Below are 21,043 nucleotides of genomic sequence, written 5' to 3'. Positions count from 1 at the left end.
CACCAAGGTCAGTGTGGTCCTATAGGATACCCACTCGGGAATACCGAGCATTTAATATTCATCGGATCCTACCAGCGCTCAGAGGCGTAACTACTTTTTTTGCCCCCCCGCCGGACATTTCGGCCCCCCCCCCCGAAATATTAACCCCCTCCTTACCCGTCCCCATTGCCGCCGGCGCTTCTGCCTCTAACCCGACACGCAGATCTGTGTCGGGTGACGGGCGGTCCCCGGCTCCGGCTGCAGTGCTAATATAATAACAGACACTCGGAAAATGGCTGCCCCCATACAGCATTATGGGGGCAGCCATTTTCCGAGTGTCTCTTATTATATTAGCACTGCAGCCGGAGCCGGGGACCGCCCGTCACCCGACACAGATCTGCGTGTCGGGTTAGAGGCAGCGGCGGCAATGGGGTAAGGAGGGGGAGGGCAGGAGTCGGGAGCAGGGACCAGGTGGTAACTATAGTCCCACAGACCCCCCAGGCGCCCACACCTGCCTAGCGCCTCCCCGCCACCGCGGGGGCTGCGGGACTATAGTTACGCCACTGCCAGCGCTGGGAAGCTACCCTCTATTTTGTTTTTGGTATATATGTAAAGGAGTGGTGCTCCTGGCTAGCAATCCAGCTGCGGTTGAGAGCGCTGTATAACTGAGAATCTATCTTGTTTCAATTGCCCTCTCCTGGAGTGGGCAGCCAAATTCGAGCAACAGGAGCGGTGCCGCCGATGGGTGTCATAAAAGAGGCATGATGGGACAGAGCTTATGGGTAGGGCATCGGTTTGGGGGCGTGGCCAATATGACTGCATCATGACGGCCTCGCCATGCAATGCCGGTAATCCAGGCATTGTACAGCTGGGGGTGGGGCTACGCTGACGCAATACACATAATTTGATCCCCACGGAGGAGGGACGTGCAGGAGACTGGTGGCAACACGGGGGACTTGCCCACCTTTCCGGGGGGGGGGTGCAGGAAGCGGACCAATTTTTGGGAGCCTCAAAGCCATTTCGGAAGGGTAGGCAACCCTATCAATGGGCCGATAAATACAGAGATGGCCGTAGGGTTGCGTCAGAAATCAGGGGATGGAAGAGATGAAGCAACAAAAATCCAAATTTGGAGGTATTGATAAAAATAAGATTGTGGGAGGGTGTCGCTCACGTAGTTCGGTAAAAGATTGTGGGCCAAATCCAAATGTACCTGCAGCTGACCAGGTAGAAGCCATATCCGAATAATTTACAGGAGGAAAAGAGGGGTGATGCCATAAGGGATTTGAGGAGAAGGGTAGATGGACAGGGTGAACCAAGACGGATGAGGTGAGGGCTGAAAGAGGTCTAAGTTTACGGGGGACCATGGGAGACATTTCAGACTCAAAGTCGACCCACCCAGCTGTTTTTTTTTTATTGCTGGCCATACGCAAGATGATTGACAGGACGCCGGTGTTAGTGCATGGTAACCAGACGTTTTCTGGGGTTGTCAGGGAAAACGCAGCTGTGCCCAGGATGTCTGTGACATCAGCTCCGGCCCTGATCAGCCTCATTCTATCGCAGCTGCCGAGTAAGTACTGGGCTACACCCAGACTGGTGAGCGACTGGACAGATAAACAGTGTCTAGGTCGACACACTGAGCAATGTGGGCGATATGTTGGTACCACCGTCCGGATGACATACTGTAGTGCTCTGGGTGTAACCGCCTTTATCCTCTACAGCAGGGGTGGCCAGACCGGTCCTCGACATCTACCAACCGTTCATGAATTTCAGAGCACCTGTGGATCTGTAGAATGTGTCAGTTAGGAATGAATGCAGCATGTTTGAACATGTGACAGTTGGTAATGACTACACCTGTGCTCCAGCTGGGTGGTCTGGAAAACATGAACTGTTGGTAGATCTTGCGGACTGGGTTCGCTGCCCCTGGACTACAGCATCCATGCCACAAGCAAACACCTTGGGAGACCTGTGTATTGGGAGCAGGCCTGTTGTCTCCTAGTATATATCTATAGAGATGGAAAGTAAAGTGTCTGTCTTCCATTACATCAGTATTGTGGGAGAGAGAATGCAAAACATGGCTGCCTACCCTCCTGCATTCTGCAGGAGACTTCCTGAAATCTCTTATATATTTGGCTACATCTGTCACTCAAAGTGTGTCTGGAGCTATAACGCTGGGTGGAGCCTCTGACTCACATGACTGAGAACCAGCCCAGTGAGCCCACAGACAGTGCCAGACACCCTCTGCCTCTCCATGTTACACAGCAAAGACACAGCTACTCACCAGACACACCAGGTGAGCGCCCCACACCTCCATACCTCCCAACATGACCCTCTCCAGGAGGGACAGAATGCTCTGTTTGTGGACTTCCATCTTAATTTATGATTGTCATCACCTGTCATTTTAAACAGGGTAATTGATAAGAAAGGTGTTTAAGCACAGGTGATGGTAATCCATAAATTAAGAAGAAAGTCCAGAAACAGAGCAATGTGTCCCTCCTGGAGAGGGTCATGTTGGGTATGCACCTCCCCCCCCCCCATTCACGGCATCCCCACGATTAAATGGCACATGCAAAACACTGACATGGCTATGGTCGACAATGAAAAAGGTTGACAAGATTTATTTTTCACTTTTTCAATGTTTTCAAATTCATTCTCATGTGTCGACATGGACACCAATGAAGTGCCACACTTATGTCAACATTTACATGTGTTGACCTTTCTGTGTTGATTTTTTCTTGTGGCGATTCGCGGCACCCCCCGCGACCCCCCTCCCGCGATTTGCAACACCCCCCCCACAATTCGCGGCACCCCCGGTGACTCCCACGATTCGCGGCCCCACCCCATGACACACCCCCCCTCCTGCAATTCGCGGCACCCCACGACCCCCCTCCCACAATTCGCGCCAACCCCCCGGGCCCCCCCTCCCGCGGTTAACGGTGCCCCCCACGACCCCCCCTACCGCGATTCCCCACCCCTGACCCCCCCTCCTGTCATTGCGGCAACCCCCCCGCCCCCACCCTCCCGCGATTCACTGCAACCCCCCCGTGCCCCCCCATCCCACGATTCGCGGCACCCACACCCCCCCCCCGCAATTCACGGCATCCACCCACGACCCCTCCTCCCGTGATTCGCGGACACCCCTCACCTCTTCCCTCCCCCCCCTACCCCCGCGCGTGATTCACGGCAACCCCAGGATTAAATGGCACATGCAAAACACTGGCACGGCTATGGTCGACAATGAAAAAGGTTGACATGAGTTTTTGAAGATTTATTTTTCTTTTTTTGAATGTTTTCATATTCATTCTCATGTGTCGACATGGACACCGATGAAGTGCCACACTTATGTCAACATTTACATGTGTTGAACTTTCTGTGTTGATTTTTTCTTGTAGCAATTTTTTTCCAGTGACAACTATGAACTATGTGCACGTCAACCTACACATCATCAACCAATTCTTTGTATAATACATAACACCTGTTCTGTTTTACTGTAGGTGTTTTAAGTCAGACTTTTACTGCTACTATTATTGTTTATGTAAATGCATTCTGAATGACAGCAACATCCTACCATCCTTCTACAAGAATATATAACCAACTAGGTGATTCATCGCGCCCCGTGCCCCCCCCCTCCCGCAATTCACGGACCCCCCGCGCACCCCCCCTCCACCGATTCGCAACCCTCCCTCGCGCAATTCACGCCCCCTCCCACGCTTTGCGGACCCCTGCCCTCTCCCGCGATTCGCTGACACCTGCGCCCCCTCCCTCCCTTGATTTACGGCACCCCCCGCGCCCCTCCCGCAATTCACGGCACCCCTAAACCCCTCTTTATTCCCCCGTATACTCACACACCCCTATCACTACCCAGCTTCCTGCTCTCCTGAACCGTAACTTCCACCACTGGGGAGTCGCTGACGCTGTTTTGCCCACATGCCCCTATCATGCCTCATAGCCCAGCCTCCTGCTCTCATGCACCCGAACTCCCACCCAGTAGGAGGAGACACTGACTAAGGGCCACCATCCTGTACTCCTGTACTGCCACGCTGGACCCTCACCCACTGCCAGAAGCTGCACAGTATCTCCCACCCTCCTCTTTAGTCCCCCTTATGCCCACACACCCCTATCACTACCCAGCCTCCTGTTTCGTGACCTCCGCCAGTGGGGAGCCGCTGACTCAGAAACTCCCTACTATTGCACACAAACACCTAAACAACATGCAGACATGGACACCAATGAAGTGCCACACTTATGTCAACATTTACATGTGTTGACCTTTCTGTGTTGATTTTTTCTTGTGGCGATTCGCGGCACCCCCCGCGACCCCCCTCCCGCGATTTGCAACACCCCCCCCACAATTCGCGGCACCCCCGGTGACTCCCACGATTCGCGGCCCCACCCCATGACACACCCCCCCTCCTGCAATTCGCGGCACCCCACGACCCCCCTCCCACAATTCGCGCCAACCCCCCGGGCCCCCCCTCCCGCGGTTAACGGTGCCCCCCACGACCCCCCCTACCGCGATTCCCCACCCCTGACCCCCCCTCCTGTCATTGCGGCAACCCCCCCGCCCCCACGACCCACCCTCCCGCGATTCACTGCAACCCCCCCGTGCCCCCCCATCCCACGATTCGCGGCACCCACACCCCCCCCCCGCAATTCACGGCATCCACCCACGACCCCTCCTCCCGTGATTCGCGGACACCCCTCACCTCTTCCCTCCCCCCCCTACCCCCGCGCGTGATTCACGGCAACCCCAGGATTAAATGGCACATGCAAAACACTGGCACGGCTATGGTCGACAATGAAAAAGGTTGACATGAGTTTTTGAAGATTTATTTTTCTTTTTTTGAATGTTTTCATATTCATTCTCATGTGTCGACATGGACACCGATGAAGTGCCACACTTATGTCAACATTTACATGTGTTGAACTTTCTGTGTTGATTTTTTCTTGTAGCAATTTTTTTCCAGTGACAACTATGAACTATGTGCACGTCAACCTACACATCATCAACCAATTCTTTGTATAATACATAACACCTGTTCTGTTTTACTGTAGGTGTTTTAAGTCAGACTTTTACTGCTACTATTATTGTTTATGTAAATGCATTCTGAATGACAGCAACATCCTACCATCCTTCTACAAGAATATATAACCAACTAGGTGATTCATCGCGCCCCGTGCCCCCCCCCTCCCGCAATTCACGGACCCCCCGCGCACCCCCCCTCCACCGATTCGCAACCCTCCCTCGCGCAATTCACGCCCCCTCCCACGCTTTGCGGACCCCTGCCCTCTCCCGCGATTCGCTGACACCTGCGCCCCCTCCCTCCCTTGATTTACGGCACCCCCCGCGCCCCTCCCGCAATTCACGGCACCCCTAAACCCCTCTTTATTCCCCCGTATACTCACACACCCCTATCACTACCCAGCTTCCTGCTCTCCTGAACCGTAACTTCCACCACTGGGGAGTCGCTGACGCTGTTTTGCCCACATGCCCCTATCATGCCTCATAGCCCAGCCTCCTGCTCTCATGCACCCGAACTCCCACCCAGTAGGAGGAGACACTGACTAAGGGCCACCATCCTGTACTCCTGTACTGCCACGCTGGACCCTCACCCACTGCCAGAAGCTGCACAGTATCTCCCACCCTCCTCTTTAGTCCCCCTTATGCCCACACACCCCTATCACTACCCAGCCTCCTGTTTCGTGACCTCCGCCAGTGGGGAGCTGCTGACTCAGAAACACCCTACTATTGCACACACACACCTAAACAACATGCACACACAGCCCCCCCACACCCACAAATGTCACTGTACCATCCACACTATCAATGTACATCTTACTCTGTAACCGCATTTTAATTAAACAAAACAATACACAACCCCTTCCACATCATATGCTCTCTATTTAACACATTTCACCTATAACTCAAGTTGCAATACAGACATCTTTCATACAATTCTAACCATCTTTCTCATATACAAATGTTCACAAATTAAGGGGGCGCAGCCCCTTACGACGGTGTGAAGAGCAGCCGTAGGGCGCGATAAATCACCTAGTAGCAGCAATCTCCCTCTCTCCCTCATTAGTCTAGCAATCTCCCTCATGTCACCTAGCCCACATTACACTGTTACATCATAGTTACATCCCCTCCTGCATTCTGCAGGAGACTCCCTGAGATAGCAGCAATCTCCTTCTCTCCCTCATTAGTCTAGCAATCTCCCTCATGTCACCTAACCCACATTACACTGTTACATTTTTGGGGGAAAAAGGAATGAGAGAGAGATACATTTATATTGAATCATCAGCACCATTTCCCAGCACTTTACCAAGTATAGTATCTCTTACTAACTGCTATACTTGGATATAAGTCATTTTAGAAGATTCCTCTCAGATGTAGCAGTACACACCCAAGCTTCTAGGTGCCACGTTCACAATCTATTTTCACAAACTCTCCATATATGGAACTAAACACACCCTTTCGGAGGAGCGTGACACTCCCCCAACTATTACCAACTATAATATCTCTGAAACTAGTTTTTAAAAGTAGTCAAGTAAAATGCAAAATACCCAGGTATTTATTCCCTATGGAGTTCTAAGCTGTGAGATCTCTTTATAACATCCCTAGTAATAATAGTAACTATTGGTACTATAACATCTTTGGATAAAATACGTACTTGTGTGGCCGGCTCACTGTGACCAGGCCGGACCTCTTTCCCATATCACGGAGCCTCTACGGGATTAGACCGGGGGATGTTTGCCCATAATATTTGTAAGTGGATATCGCTCCCTCTCACCCCCATCCCTTGTTTACCTTCTGATCCTCCCCCCCTCCCACCCCGGCTTATTTAGGCTTATTCAGCTCTTTGTTTCCTCTTGTATTTACTTTTATATTAGCATATAAATGATAAGTGAGGGGGGAAAAGCTGTATCTGTATATTAATAGCAGAAAGACTACTTTTATGGGTGACATATTTAAAGCTCTTGGTCCATAGAAGTGCCGAATTATATTGGTATTGTAATTGTTTGCTTCGTTTTGGTGTTCTGTGGAAAAATGTCTGCCTGCTTTTGCAATGCATCACCATTGTGCTCTGGAATTTGTGACAGTTGGTGAACTCTCCCTGTGCACTTGCGGGCTGACCTGGAACATGTGACCAGGCAAGTGGTCTGGAAACTGTGACAGTTATTTGCATACACCAACTAAGCAGGGATATTTCTAATTTCGACTCCTAAGCAATGTTCCCTCTAATTTTACAAAGGCTGTGTGCAGCCTTTGTAAAAAAAAAAAGATTTTGGCTGTGCAACTATGGAATGAAATTTTAATTTTTGTGCGTCACTTATATATAACTGGAAAATGACGTTCAGCATTTGTGTTAACTTTACTTCAAAATGATATTAAACATATAAACATTCAAAATACAGCACACAATGTAGTTAATGGGTGAAACACACATTAATTGAGTCCACAACTGCAAAAAGGGACCACTGCTGCTTTGTGCGCTCAGTTGTAATGTCTGTGCGCATGCTCGTCAAGGTGTGTGCGCGCGCACGTGCGCACAGCTTAGAGGGAACACTGCTCCTAAGGGGGTGAGATGGGATAACATTTTTCACCCAGCAAACCTTTGCCCAGTTGGAAATGGGCACATCATAGAGTATGTCTTATTTATATAATATTAATTATTGTAGCAGAGAGAGTAGGAGGCCCATGTGCAGTGGCGGCCATTACAGCGATTTTCTCCATGCCATCCCCCGAATTGCACATCGATAATATATATATATATATATATATATATATATATATGGGGCTAGTGCACTATATCCACAATATGAATAGCAGCCACCTCTTTGAACTCTCGGGACTCACGAGAGGGGAAAGAATCTGTCAAAAAGAAGGACAAGAGGGGCGCTCCATAGTTCATAAATGACAATTTAATAACCACATATAAAAACACGGTCCAGGAAAAGCAACACTGTACTCGTACCGAACCATGCAGCGCTGTGGGCTGGGTACCACAAGATATTCAAGTTTTGAATGCCAGGCAAAGCTCCTACCAACAAACACAGGGGCACCGCTGGAAGCCACGAACCACCACTGGGGATCACCGTCACAGGTGTCAGTGTATCGGGAACCACACGGGAACAGCTACGGAGGAGGGAGCCGGGCAGCAGTTGGAGCAGACGTCACAGGCACAACTTCGTCAGAGGGCGTGGCCTGTGACTGACGGCTCGCTGATTAAGTAGCAGTGACCAACCAATCAGTGCGTCTATGGGTTTTAACCTGTATCAGCTGTGTGAGAGCTTTGCTAAGTAAATCGCATGGACACAGCCCAGTATAGCAATAAAATGTGAACTAATAAAAGGAAAAAAGTTTCCACAAACGTTCACCCACATTAAAGATATATATAAACATGGGGACTAGAATCATTTGTATATATTTTCTGTAGTCTCCAAGGAGGAAAATCAGTTGGTTCTACTAAAATACAAGGTGCACGCTGTAGAGTGGATGGTCACCGTAAGCACATACAATAAATTTACAAGGGGATCAATTATAATTATAATTACAATCCATTCAAAACAATTACAGTGGAAAAATTGATACATAATGTGCAGTATACACAGACAAATTTATATATTATATTATATATTTTTTCCTTTGTCTGTGTATACTGCACATTATGTATCAATTTTTCCACTGTAATTAGCGGTTATCAATTGATATGTCTTATGAAAATGTTTTGAATGGATTGTAATTGTAATTATAATTGATCCCCTTGTAAATTTATTGTATGTGCTTACGGTGACCATCCACTCTACAGCGTGCACCTTGTTTTTTAGTAGAACCAACTGATTTTCCTCCTTGGTTACTACAGATAATATATACAAATGATTATAGTCCCCATGTTTATATATATCTTTAATGTGGGTGAACGTTTGTGGATACTTTTTTCCCTTCGTTAGTTCACATTTTATTGCTATACTGGGCTGTGTCCATGCGATTTACTTAGCAAAGCTCTCACACAGCTGATACAGGTTAAAACCCATAGACGCACTGATTGGTTGGTCACTGCTACTTAATCAGCGAGCCGTCAGTCACAGGCCACGCCCTCTGATGAAGTTGTACTACGAAACGCGTTAGGGCGGGGCCTGTGACGACTGCTTCAACTGCTGCCCGGCTCCCTCCTCCGTAGCTGTTCCCGTGTGGTTCCCGATACACTGACACCTGTGACGGTGATCCCCAGTGGTGGTTCGTGGCTTCCAGCAGTGCCCCGGCGTTTGGTGGTAGGAGCTTTGCCTGGCATTCAAAACTTGAATATCTTGGAGTACCCAGCCCACAGCGCTGCATGGTTCGGTACGAGTACAGTGTTGCTTTTCCTGGACCGTGTTTTTATATGTTGTTATTAAATTGTAATTTATGCACTATGGAGCGCCCCTCTTGTCCTTCTTTTTGACATATATATATATATATGTATTGGTCCTTCGTTATATAATTTATTTTCTTAGGCTATTTATTTTAAAAGGGGGAAAAAAAAGCAATCCGACGAGGATGGGATTCGAACCCACGCGTGCAGAGCACAATGGATTAGCAGTCCATCGCCTTAACCACTCGGCCACCTCGTCTATTGTTTCCCCACCCCCTCACAGCCTGTACACACACATACGGCTCAGGTTACAGCATTTCCCTCCCCGGCTTCTTACACACAGACGTCATTGTATGCTCAGCCAGGGAATGCTGCCAGCACTAGAACTACAGGAGTGCGGCTTATTAACCCAATGTTTCCCTGCACCAGCAGGATGGCTGTTACCGGCATTGCTGCTACACTTACATACGGCAGAGACTAATAACACTCATGGCCACAAGTCCTCACACAGCCCCGAAATCCCCGGCACAGCATTCCTGTCTGCTGTCCTGCAAACTGCGGGAGACTCCAGATTTATCAGGTAGTTTCCTGCACCCCTGGAAGAGTAGGTATCCCTCCCGCATCTCGCCCACTTCCTAGTGAAGCGGGAAGTATGGAGAGAATAATACCAGCACTCCCTGGTATGTGCAGAGATAATCACACCTACCTGCCTCCCCAAAGGTAGGTACAGTTCATGTTTTATGGATCAGGTGACTCAGGGGTGTCACTTAGCCCAGTGACACCCAGTGTGGACCATGAAGAATGTACTCGCGCATCACATAAACGGAACATGGCTTGTGGGAGGGGGAGTGGCTTTGTGGGAGGGCGGGTGGCTTTTAGGGCTGGTCATTGTTGCCTTTGCCATCAATGTTTGCCATCAATGGCAAAAGTGCAACATGCCATCGATGGTGCATAACTATGCAATGGATGACCATCAATGTTTTTACATATCGATGGTCATCCATTGTCTTTGACTGATTGGCCTGTGGGGCGGGGCTTCACTGGTGTCCTGGGCGGAGCGATGATCCATGTCCCAGGAAAACGCAAAACAATACTATTTGTTTATGCTTGACATCGATGGTGGGAAACCATCTGGTTCTAATGTCAAAACTATTCAACATTGGCCATAAACCATCGATGTTTTCTAAACATCGATGGTCGATGGCCATCCCTAGCACAGTGACAGGAGCCAGGGGCTGCATGTGGTTATGGGTCATTGGGTAGAACCTATTTAGGTCAACAAGCATTGGGTCGACCACTGAAGGTCGACTCCTGAAATAGGTTGACATGACTAGGGTCGATAGGGTCCGGAATGTCGCCACAAGCATTAGGATGACAATGGTAAGGTCGACAGTCAAAAGGTTGACGTGAGTTTTTCACGTTTTTTTGTCCCGGATGTCGACAAAGTAAATATGGACACGTCAAAGTGTACCGCGTCCCCTCGCATGGTTCGGGCACTAGTATATTATCCCACCACACTGCAGTGGATGTTAGGGCATGAAATACCGCCTGTCGGCACGTCGGATCCAAATAAACATAGAAAATTCATGTCAACATTTTCACTGTCGACCTTTACATTGTCGACCTAGTGCTTACATGGACCTATTTCAGGTGTCGATCTAAGCCCTGTCAACCCAATGCATGCCGACCTAAATGGGGTCGACCCAAAGAGGAGTTGGTTCTTATGTAGTATCTGGGCGTCCGATTTAGAAATCGGGTCGGATCGGTAGCATCGCATCGCATCGCATGCGACCAAATCGTATGCGATGCGATGCGATGATCCCGATTTTTTCAAAGGATTCAATGTTAAAATGGTCTGAGTCCATTTTAACATAGAATTCAATGGGAAAAAGGGTCCTTTCCTTTCCCCACTATCCAAGTGGGCATGGAATTGGATATAAACCTGAGGCGAGTGTAGCGAGCCTCCGAGCCCGAAGCGTGGCGAGGGGACACAGAATACTTTTTAAGAAATCTGCGTCCGCTCGCCACGCTTCGGGCTCGGTGGCTTGCTGCGCTCGCCACGCTTTATAAAATCAACTCTATGCCCACTTGGATAGTGGGGAAATGAACAGGACCTTGTTAACATTGAATCCTATACAAAATCGCATCGCATCGCATGCGATTCGATGCGATTTTGCCAAAAAATCGCGTCGAATCGCATCTGATTGTATGCCTTAAGGTAAGGCATACAATCAGAAAATCGGCAGCCCAGAGACTACATAAGTACCGAGGAGTTACTTATGACATGATTGACAAGCAGAGAGCGTTTGTAGGCGGTAATGGGAGTGAGGGCAAAAGTGCAGGCGCGACCATTTCCAAGGCGTGTCTCAGGCTGTGACCGGGATTCTGTACGCAGAAAACATGGCAGCATTGCCTCTGTTCCTGCGCACTTTATGTGTGAACATAGCTTTTCTCAGGGCGAAGACAATGGTGCTGCGTCCTGCAACAAGTCAGGATAACACGGAATTATGCACCAACACATGCTATTCCACTGTTCACGACTAGGTGGCACTATAAGACAGAACAGGAGGTTTACCGTATGTATGTTTATATGCAGCAGTCCATGCTATTCCACTGTCTACCACTAGGTGGCGATATAAGACAACACATTAGCACTTCTGTTTACAGCAGCAAATGTCATTTTGCTTTTCATAGAAACCTAGAAACATTGAATTTGACGGCAGATAAGAAACATTTGGCCCATCCAGTCTGCCCCTTTTTTACCCTTCAGGTAATCTCAGCCCTTTTTAATCCTTATTTCTTTGTAAGGATATTCATATGCCTATCCCAAGCATGTTTAAATTGTTCTACTGTCTAAGCCTCTACCACCTCTGATGGGAGGCTATTCCACTTATCCACTACCCTTTCTGTGAAGTAATTCTTTCTAACATTTCCCCTGAACCTACCTCCCTCCAGTTTCAGTGCATGTCCTCGTGTTCTATTACTTCTTTTCCTTTGAAGAAAATTTCCCTCCTGTACTATGTTAAAACCCTTGATATATTTGAAGATTTCTATCATGTCCCCCCTTTCCCTTCTCTGCTCCAAACTATACATGTTAAGATCTTTTAGTCTATCCAGGTAAGTTTTGTGATGTAGGCCATGCACCATTTTAGTTGCCCTTCTTTGTACACTCTCCAATGTATTTATATCCTTCTGAAGATATGGTCTCCAGAACTGGACACGGTTTTCATTAGAGGAAGTACATCGTTATAATGAGCACCAGTCCATGTGGTCACGTTCTCTTCTGCTTGTCCATGTAGATGTGCCGGAGGGATTATGCCATTGGCTTGGAACTATTCCAAATTAGTTGCTAGCGCATAGACTATGTTTAGCGGAAAAGATAGCACTGGATTACACACTAGAAGAAGAAAGCACCAGGATTACCCACTGGACAAAGGAAGTTCTAATTTACCTACTGGACAAAGGCAGCTCTAGATTACCCACTTGACAAAGGCAGCGCTGGATTACCCACTTGACAAAGGCAGCGCTGGATTACCCACTGGACGAAGGCAGCGCTGAATTACCCACTGGACGAAGGCAACTACCAGATTACCCACTGGAGGAAGGCAACTACCAGATTACCCACTGGATGATGGCGGTGCTTGATTACCCACTGGACGACGAAGGCAACAACAGGATTACCCACTGGACAGTGGCAGTGCTGGATTACCCACTTTATGAAGGCAACAACCGGATAACCCACTGGACCATGGCAGCGCTGGATTACACACTGGATGATGGCAGCGCTGGATTACCCACTTGACGAAGACGGCGCTGGAGTACCCACTGGTCAAAGGCCAGACCGGATTACCCACTGGATGATGGCAGTAATGATTTACCCACTTGACAATGGCAGAGCTGGATTACCCACTGGCCAAAGGCAGCACCCGGATTACCCACTGGATGAAGGCAGCGCTGGATTACCCAGTGGATGAAGGCAGAGCCCAGATTACCCACAGGATAAAGGCAGAGCCCAGATTACCCACAGGATGAAGGCAGTGCTGGATTACCCAGTGGATGAAGGCAGAGCCCAGATTACCCACAGGATGAAGGCAGCACTTCCACCCATAGAGAGTGAAACCATACTTCGTTCAAGTCAGTGAATGGCCTACGAAAATATCGCCGGCCAGCTGCATTCCATTCGCAACTCCTGAGTGAGATTTCTGGTGTGTGTGCAGTCTGTGCGTAACCCTGACCCTTCCTGTGTGCGACAGAAGATTTATGGAGGCCAGCGATGATGTCACAGACCCTACCTGATAACGCCTGGGCACGCATGCGTTTTTTCTGACACATTTTATGACACCCAAACCCCGGCTTTCTGTCAATCAACTTGCGAACGATTTACAAATAATCGCTGGATTTTGTCTTGATTCGGCCTCGCGCAGGCGCACTGTAATCCGTACTCACGCACAGTCCCTCGATCGGTCACTGTGCAAGGTCTAAGTGACCCCATAACTCTAATCTCAGTAATACGGTTCAGATTCCCTTGTACATATTTTATTTATAAAGCTGAAAGGTAAATCTATTGCCTGACTTTTATTAAAGCCCTGCGGGACACAGATTCAGCCGTCACCCGTCTCCCCGCCTACAGCGCTCCTCTCCTGTGACACGGCATCACAACATTTTAAGCAAAAAATATCCTGTTACAAAAACAACATCTGTATCTTATGCTGGGCCCATTTGTTATGGATTCCATCTAGGAGGAGAACCATAATAACCAGTCTGATGTAGGCTGCAGCTCAGGGCTTGGTGTACGCTTTGTTAATACCTGGCTGATGTTAACATTAGCCAACACCCCATGACTAGTGGATAATAACATTAGTACAGAAAGATTATTCGCATAGTTTTCTTCTGAAAGAATAATGTGCAAGATGCTCAGTTCCAATAGCTGTGATGTCACCCAGAATCTCTCTGTAATTCCCCGCTAGGGTCTATTTATCAAGCAGTGATCAGCCATTTTTCAATAGTTTTTGGCACTGCCTCCTGCTATCGAGTAGTCATTGATCAATGCTCTTCTACTCAACTACTGTACATTCATACCACCTACATACTCACAAACAAGGGGTATACTAAGTACTTTAATGCCCCCTCACACCTACCCTATGCATGTAATGCCGCCTCAAACCTACCCTATGCCTGTAATGCCCCCTCACACCTACCCTATGCATGTAATGCCCCCTCACACCTACCCTATGCCTGTAATGCCCCCTCACACCTACCCTATGCATGTAATGCCCCCTCAAACCTACCCTATGCCTGTAATGCCCCATCACACCTACCCTAAGCCTGTAATGCCCTCTCACACCTACCCTATGCCTGTAATGCCACCTCACACCTACCCTATGCCTGTAATGCCCCCTCACACCTACCCTATGCCTGTAATGCCCCCTCACACCTACCCTAAGCCTGTAATGCCCTCTCACACCTACCCTATGCCTGTAATGCCACCTCACACCTACCCTATGCCTGTAATGCCGCCTCACACCTACCCTATGCCTGTAATGCCGCCTCACACCTACCCTATGCCTGTAATGCCCCCTCACACCTACCCTATGCCTGTAATGCCCCCTCACACCTACCCTATGCCTGTAATGCCCTCTCACACCTACCCTATGCCTGTAATGCCGCCTCACACCTACCCTATGCCTGTAATGCCCCCTCACACCTACCCTATGCCTGTAATGCCTCCTCACACCTACCCTATGCCTGTAATGCCCCCTCACACCTACCCTATGCCTGTAATGCCCCCTCACACCTACCCTATGCCTGTAATGCCCCCTCACACCTACCCTATGCCTGTAATGCCTCCTCACACCTACCCTATGCCTGTAATGCCCCCTCACACCTACCCTATGCCTGTAATGCCCCCTCACACCTACCCTATGCCTGTAATGCCTCCTCACACCTACCCTATGCCTGTAATGCCCCCTCACACCTACCCTATGCCTGTAATGCCCCCTCACTCCTACCCTATGCCTGTAATGCCCCCTCACACCTACCCTATGCCTGTAATGCCCCCTCACACCTACCCTATGCCTGTAATGCCGCCTCACACCTACCCTATGCCTGTAATGCCCCCTCACACCTACCCTATGCCTGTAATGCCTCCTCACACCTACCCTATGCCTGTAATGCCCCCTCACACCTACCCTATGCCTGTAATGCCCCCTCACACCTACCCTATGCCTGTAATGCCCCCTCACTCCTACCCTATGCCTGTAATGCCCCCTCACACCTACCCTATGCCTGTAATGCCCCCTCACACCTACCCTATGCCTGTAATGCCCCCTCACACCTACCCTATGCCTGTAATGCCTCCTCACACCTACCCTATGCCTGTAATGCCTCCTCACACCTACCCTATGCCTGTAATGCCCCCTCACACCTACTCTATGCCTGTAATGCCCCCTCACTCCTACCCTATGCCTGTAATGCCCCCTCACACCTACCCTATGCCTGTAATGCCCCCTCACACCTACCCTATGCCTGTATTGCCCCCTCACACCTACCCTATGCCTGTAATGCCTCCTCACACCTACCCTATGCCTGTAATGCCCCCTCACACCTACCCTATGCCTTTAATGCCCCCTCACACCTACCCTATGCCTGTAATGCCCCCTCACTCCTACCCTATGCCTGTAATGCCCCCTCACACCTACCCTATGCCTGTAATGCCCCCTCACACCTACCCTATGCCTGTAATGCCTCCTCACACCTACCCTATGCCTGTAATGCCTCCTCACACCTACCCTATGCCTGTAATGCCCCCTCACTCCTACCCTATGCCTGTAATGCCCCCTCACACCTACCCTATGCCTGTAATGCCCCCTCACTCCTACCCTATGCCTGTAATGCCCCCTCACACCTACCCTATGCCTGTAATGCCCCCTCACACCTACCCTATGCCTGTAATGCCCCCTCACACCCACCCTATGTCTGTAATGCCCCCTCACACCTACCCTATGCCTGTAATGCCCCCTCACACCTACCCTATGCCTGTAATGCCCCCTCACACCCACCCTATGTCTGTAATGCCCCCTCACACCCACCCTATGTCTGTAATGCCCCCTCACACCTACCCTATGCCTGTAATGCCCCCTCACACCTACCCTATGCCTGTAATGCCCCCTCACACCTACCCTATGCCTGTAATGCCCCCTCACACCTACCCTATGCCTGTAATGCCCCCTCACACCTACCCTATGCCTGTAATGCCCCCTCACACCTACCCTATGCCTGTAATGCCCCCTCACACCTACCCTATGCCTGTAATGCCCCCTCACACCTACCCTATGCCTGTAATGCCCCCTCACACCTACCCTATGCCTGTAATGCCCCCTCACACCTACCCTATGCCTGTAATGCCCTCTCACACCTACCCTATGCCTGTAATGCCCACTCACACCTACCCTATGCCTGTAATGCCCCCTCACACCATTCCATATGCATGTAATGCCCCCTCACACCTACTGGAATGCCCCTCACACCTACCCTATGCCTGTAATGCCCTCTCACACCTACTGAAATGCCCCTCACACCTACCCTATGCCTGTAATGCCCTCTCACACCTACCCTATGCCTGTAATGCCCCCTCACACCTACCCTATGCCTGTAATGTCCCCTCACACCTACCCTATGCCTGTAATGCCCCCTCACACCTACCCTATGCCTGTAATGCCTCCTCTCACCTACCCTATGCCTGTAATGCCCTCTCACACCTACCCTATGCCTGTAATGCCCCCTCACACCTACCCTATGCCTGTAATGCCTCCTCTCACCTACCCTATGCCTGTAATGCCCCCTCACACCTACCCTATGCCTGTAATGTCCCCTCACACCTACCCTATGCCTGTAATGCCCCCTCACACCTACTGAAATGCCCCTCACACCTACCCTATGCCTGTAATGCCCCCTCACACCTACCCTATGCCTGTAATGCCCCCTCACACCCACCCTATGTCTGTAATGCCCCCTCACACCTACCATATGCCTGTAATGCCCCCTCACACCTACCCTATGCCTGTAATGTCCCCTCACACCTACCCTATGCCTGTAATGCCCCCTCACACCTACCCTATGCCTGTAATGCCTCCTCTCACCTACCCTATGCCTGTAATGCCCTCTCACACCTACCCTATGCCTGTAATGCCCCCTCACACCTACCCTATGCCTGTAATGCCTCCTCTCACCTACCCTATGCCTGTAATGCCCCCTCACACCTACCCTATGCCTGTAATGTCCCCTCACACCTACCCTATGCCTGTAATGCCCCCTCACACCTACTGAAATGCCCCTCACACCTACCCTATGCCTGTAATGCCCCCTCACACCTACCCTATGCCTGTAATGCCCCCTCACACCCACCCTATGTCTGTAATGCCCCCTCACACCTACCATATGCCTATAATTCCCCCTCACTTCTACAGGCAGAAGGTCAACACATGAAAAAAGGTCAACATGCCTTAGGTTGACATTGACAAAAGGTTGATGCAAGCAAAAGGTCGACGTGGGAAAAGGTCAACATGAGTTTTTCAGGTTCTTCTTTTGGTGTTTATGTCAACATAGGCTTGTGTCGGCTCTTTGTTGACCTAGTGAATGTCTACTTTTTTTCATGTGTTGAACTTCTGCCTGTCGACCTAGCGACTCGTCCTAAAGCACGTTGACCGTCTGGCCGGTAATCAGTCCCCGTTGGCCGTCTGAGGGGGGGAATATTCCTTCTAAAACTTAATGTCAGAACTAATGAAGAGTTGAGTGGTGGAGACATTTGGCTGGAAGACAGCTGGACGGGCTCCTACTGTGCGCCAGCAGCGGACGGACAGGCGTAACCTATTATACATGGGCTCACACGTTGCAGGCAGGGTCAGAGTGTCAGCGGAGGCAACGCCGATGAAATGCAATGTCGCGGAGAGCATTAGTAATGCTGCTTTCATACAGATGAAGGCTGGAAATAATTTGAAGCAAAGCAGAAAAATGATTTTAACAAAAAAGGAAATATCGCAGCAGGGGAATATCCCTTTCATTTCAGGGTATATGGTTTACAGCAAGACTAGGGCTCCCATGAGCCTCTATTCCCCCAGGATAGCCATGGTCATTGGACTATAATATTTACTCTCCGACCGGCAGTTTGCTATCGGTCCGATTTATGTTCTATCATCTAATACATCTGTGATCCATGAAATGCGTTGGAAGCTTAGTTCCCAGAGTGCTACAGTCAGCGCTTCATTATCAATCACCTTCCGGCGATTTGCTACATTTTGGGTGAGATACTTGTCCCTTCTTTAGCGCCAACTAGGTCACTCGACTCCAGTAAATCCCGCCACTGCGACCTTATGATATTCAATTCCTAATCTCACATGACATCAGCACCCACCCCAAATTCGCCCGCACTGGCTTTTCCTGCGGGCGATAGTGGCGCGCAAGACTGTGTATCGCCATCGCTGCTGGGCATACACAAGCGATCTAGTCAGATCGCTTAGAAATCGGGTAGAAATTGCCCCGTGTGTGTATGTCCCTTTACTCACATTTGTGCAAATGACAAAGACGCTTTGATGGTCCGAAATTTGCAACTGCGCGGCGATCTGCGATGCATACTCAAATTTGCATGGGGTGTTTTCTCTTTCCGCGTGGGCGGCGGCTATCTGCTCTAAGTCATTCGCAACGTCTCAGATTATTTATTTACAGTTTCTTATATAGCGCAGCAGATTCCATTGTGCTTTATAATTGTAGACAGTGATAAAACAAACTGGGTAACAGACAGACTTGGAGATAGGAGGGCCCTGCTGCAAGCTTACAATCTATAGGGATATAGGAGGGAAACACAAGGACAGGCACCAGTAATAGCATAGCAGTCACACCAATGCTGAATTATGCCCGATGTCCAATAAAATTTATCACTTTTTCTAAAAAGCTGGAAAATGTAGTTCGAGACTACACGGAACTAGGGGATAATTAATATTTCTGTCTGCAAATCTTATACATGCATCACTATGGGCCTGAGTCGCACACAAACGCACAGGAAGCGTGGTATTGGCAGTTGTCTGTGACTTTATGCAAATGCAGCTTCAAGCCCCTCCCCTGGTTTACATCCATGCTGCCCAACGTGCAAGGCAGTGTCAGCATCCGTACCCATTGGTTGCATCGTCAGGTGCATGTCCTCAAAAATGGCCTACAATGCCTGCAGCTGTGTACCTGGGAACCCAGCCGCATGCACTGATGCACCTCACCACAACAGCGCCTTTGTGCGTACGCACTGTGCGACGCGTGGCCCGTAGTTGCGTAGATTGCGCGTGGATTGTGTGGGGCTCAGCATTCGACCTGACCCCTTGAACAGAGCTTCTTACCTGACATCACAGGGTTAATGACGACTACCTAGACTACAGACAACTGCTTCACATTTACAGGAACTCTCCAGGGGTTGTGGAACCGCTCAGAGGCTGCGTTCTACATTTCCACAACCTAAAGGGGTTACCGCACATCTGTTATCAGTTTTCTGGAAGGATAAGAAAGGGGGGGGGGGATATTTCAACTAATAAAAACCCAAATCAATTTTCCAAGTCTTCAACCGTACAAAAAAAAAAGATTTTTGTGCGTGGAAGTGGAGCGGCGGATCCTAATGAGCACCTGGGTATTAGGTGCGAAGTATTACAGAGTAATATCTGTTCCCGCAGGTCACAGGTCAGCGTTTGATCCGGCGCCGGGGGATTTACGTCTGGCGGCACCTCATTTATATCAAGTCATTGCAGAAGAACTATTTACCTTCCCATAGGAAGAAGCAGAGATTTCTCTTCATATACTGGTTATAATGCTGAGTGTGACCGGGTTCCATAAACACGTACGTTAGTTATAGCTACTGAGGCCCGAGTACGAAGCGCCATTATATAGCGGTGTAGGGCTGTATGCTAGGACTTGCGCAGCGCCTGAATTGCTCATGGTTCACGTTACCAATGGCAGCGACCAGAGGCAGCAATGAGTCACATGTGATGCTTTCACTGGGTGTGGGTCATAGGGTTGACTCAATGAAGGTCGACATCCATTAGGTAGACCACCGAAGGTCAACAAGGCTTAGGCCGACACGTAAAATAGTCAACAGGGTCGGCTAGTCGACACAAGCAATAGGTAGACAATGGGAATGTCGATAGTGAAAAGGTCGACATGAGTTTTTCACGTTTTTTTGGGGCCCGAATGTCGACATGGACACCATCTGTACCGCGCCCTTATCTCTCCACTGATTTATGGTGCCCGAGCCTGGACGAAGACAGGGCGGGCGGCTGACATCCCGTGACGTCAGTCGCCTACCCTGGCACGCATCGGCCCGCCCTGGCACGCATCGGCCCGCCCGTGTACCCATGGGAATGCCCAACGTTTTCATGGGGACACCCATAAAATGCTGGACGTTCCCATGGGTGAGCCCCATTCCTGCCGCCGTCTGCCCGCCCCCCCCCCCCCCCCCGCGCGCTTGTGTACGGCTCGGCGACTATGTAAGTGGCGGAATCCATCTGCACAGCAGGGGTGCACATTGGCAAACTCGCACAATTGTGAGCGAACCAGAATTACCCCCAGAGTCGCCCTACAGATGTGTTCACTAGTCGTGTAATGTAATGTACGAGCCTGGATGGTAACAGGGGAATGTGGCCTAAAGACGGATGGAGATGTCGTGTTATATGGGAATGTCA

General features: G+C 49.7%; 1 non-coding gene across 1 annotated transcript; it reads right to left on the bottom strand.

Moving 5' to 3' along the window:
* Positions 1–9,509: 9,509 nt before the first annotated feature.
* On the bottom strand, positions 9,510–9,591 carry TRNAS-GCU (transfer RNA serine (anticodon GCU)). Its single transcript has one exon. It is a non-coding gene; the product is annotated as a tRNA-Ser (tRNA).
* Between the last annotated feature and the right edge of the window lie 11,452 nt (positions 9,592–21,043).

The sequence above is a fragment of the Crinia signifera genome, chromosome 3 (assembly GCF_055691185.1).
Source record: "Crinia signifera chromosome 3, ASM5569118v1, whole genome shotgun sequence".
NCBI classification, from domain to species: Eukaryota; Metazoa; Chordata; class Amphibia; order Anura; family Myobatrachidae; genus Crinia; species Crinia signifera.
This window is presented reverse-complemented; position numbering and strand designations above follow the sequence as displayed.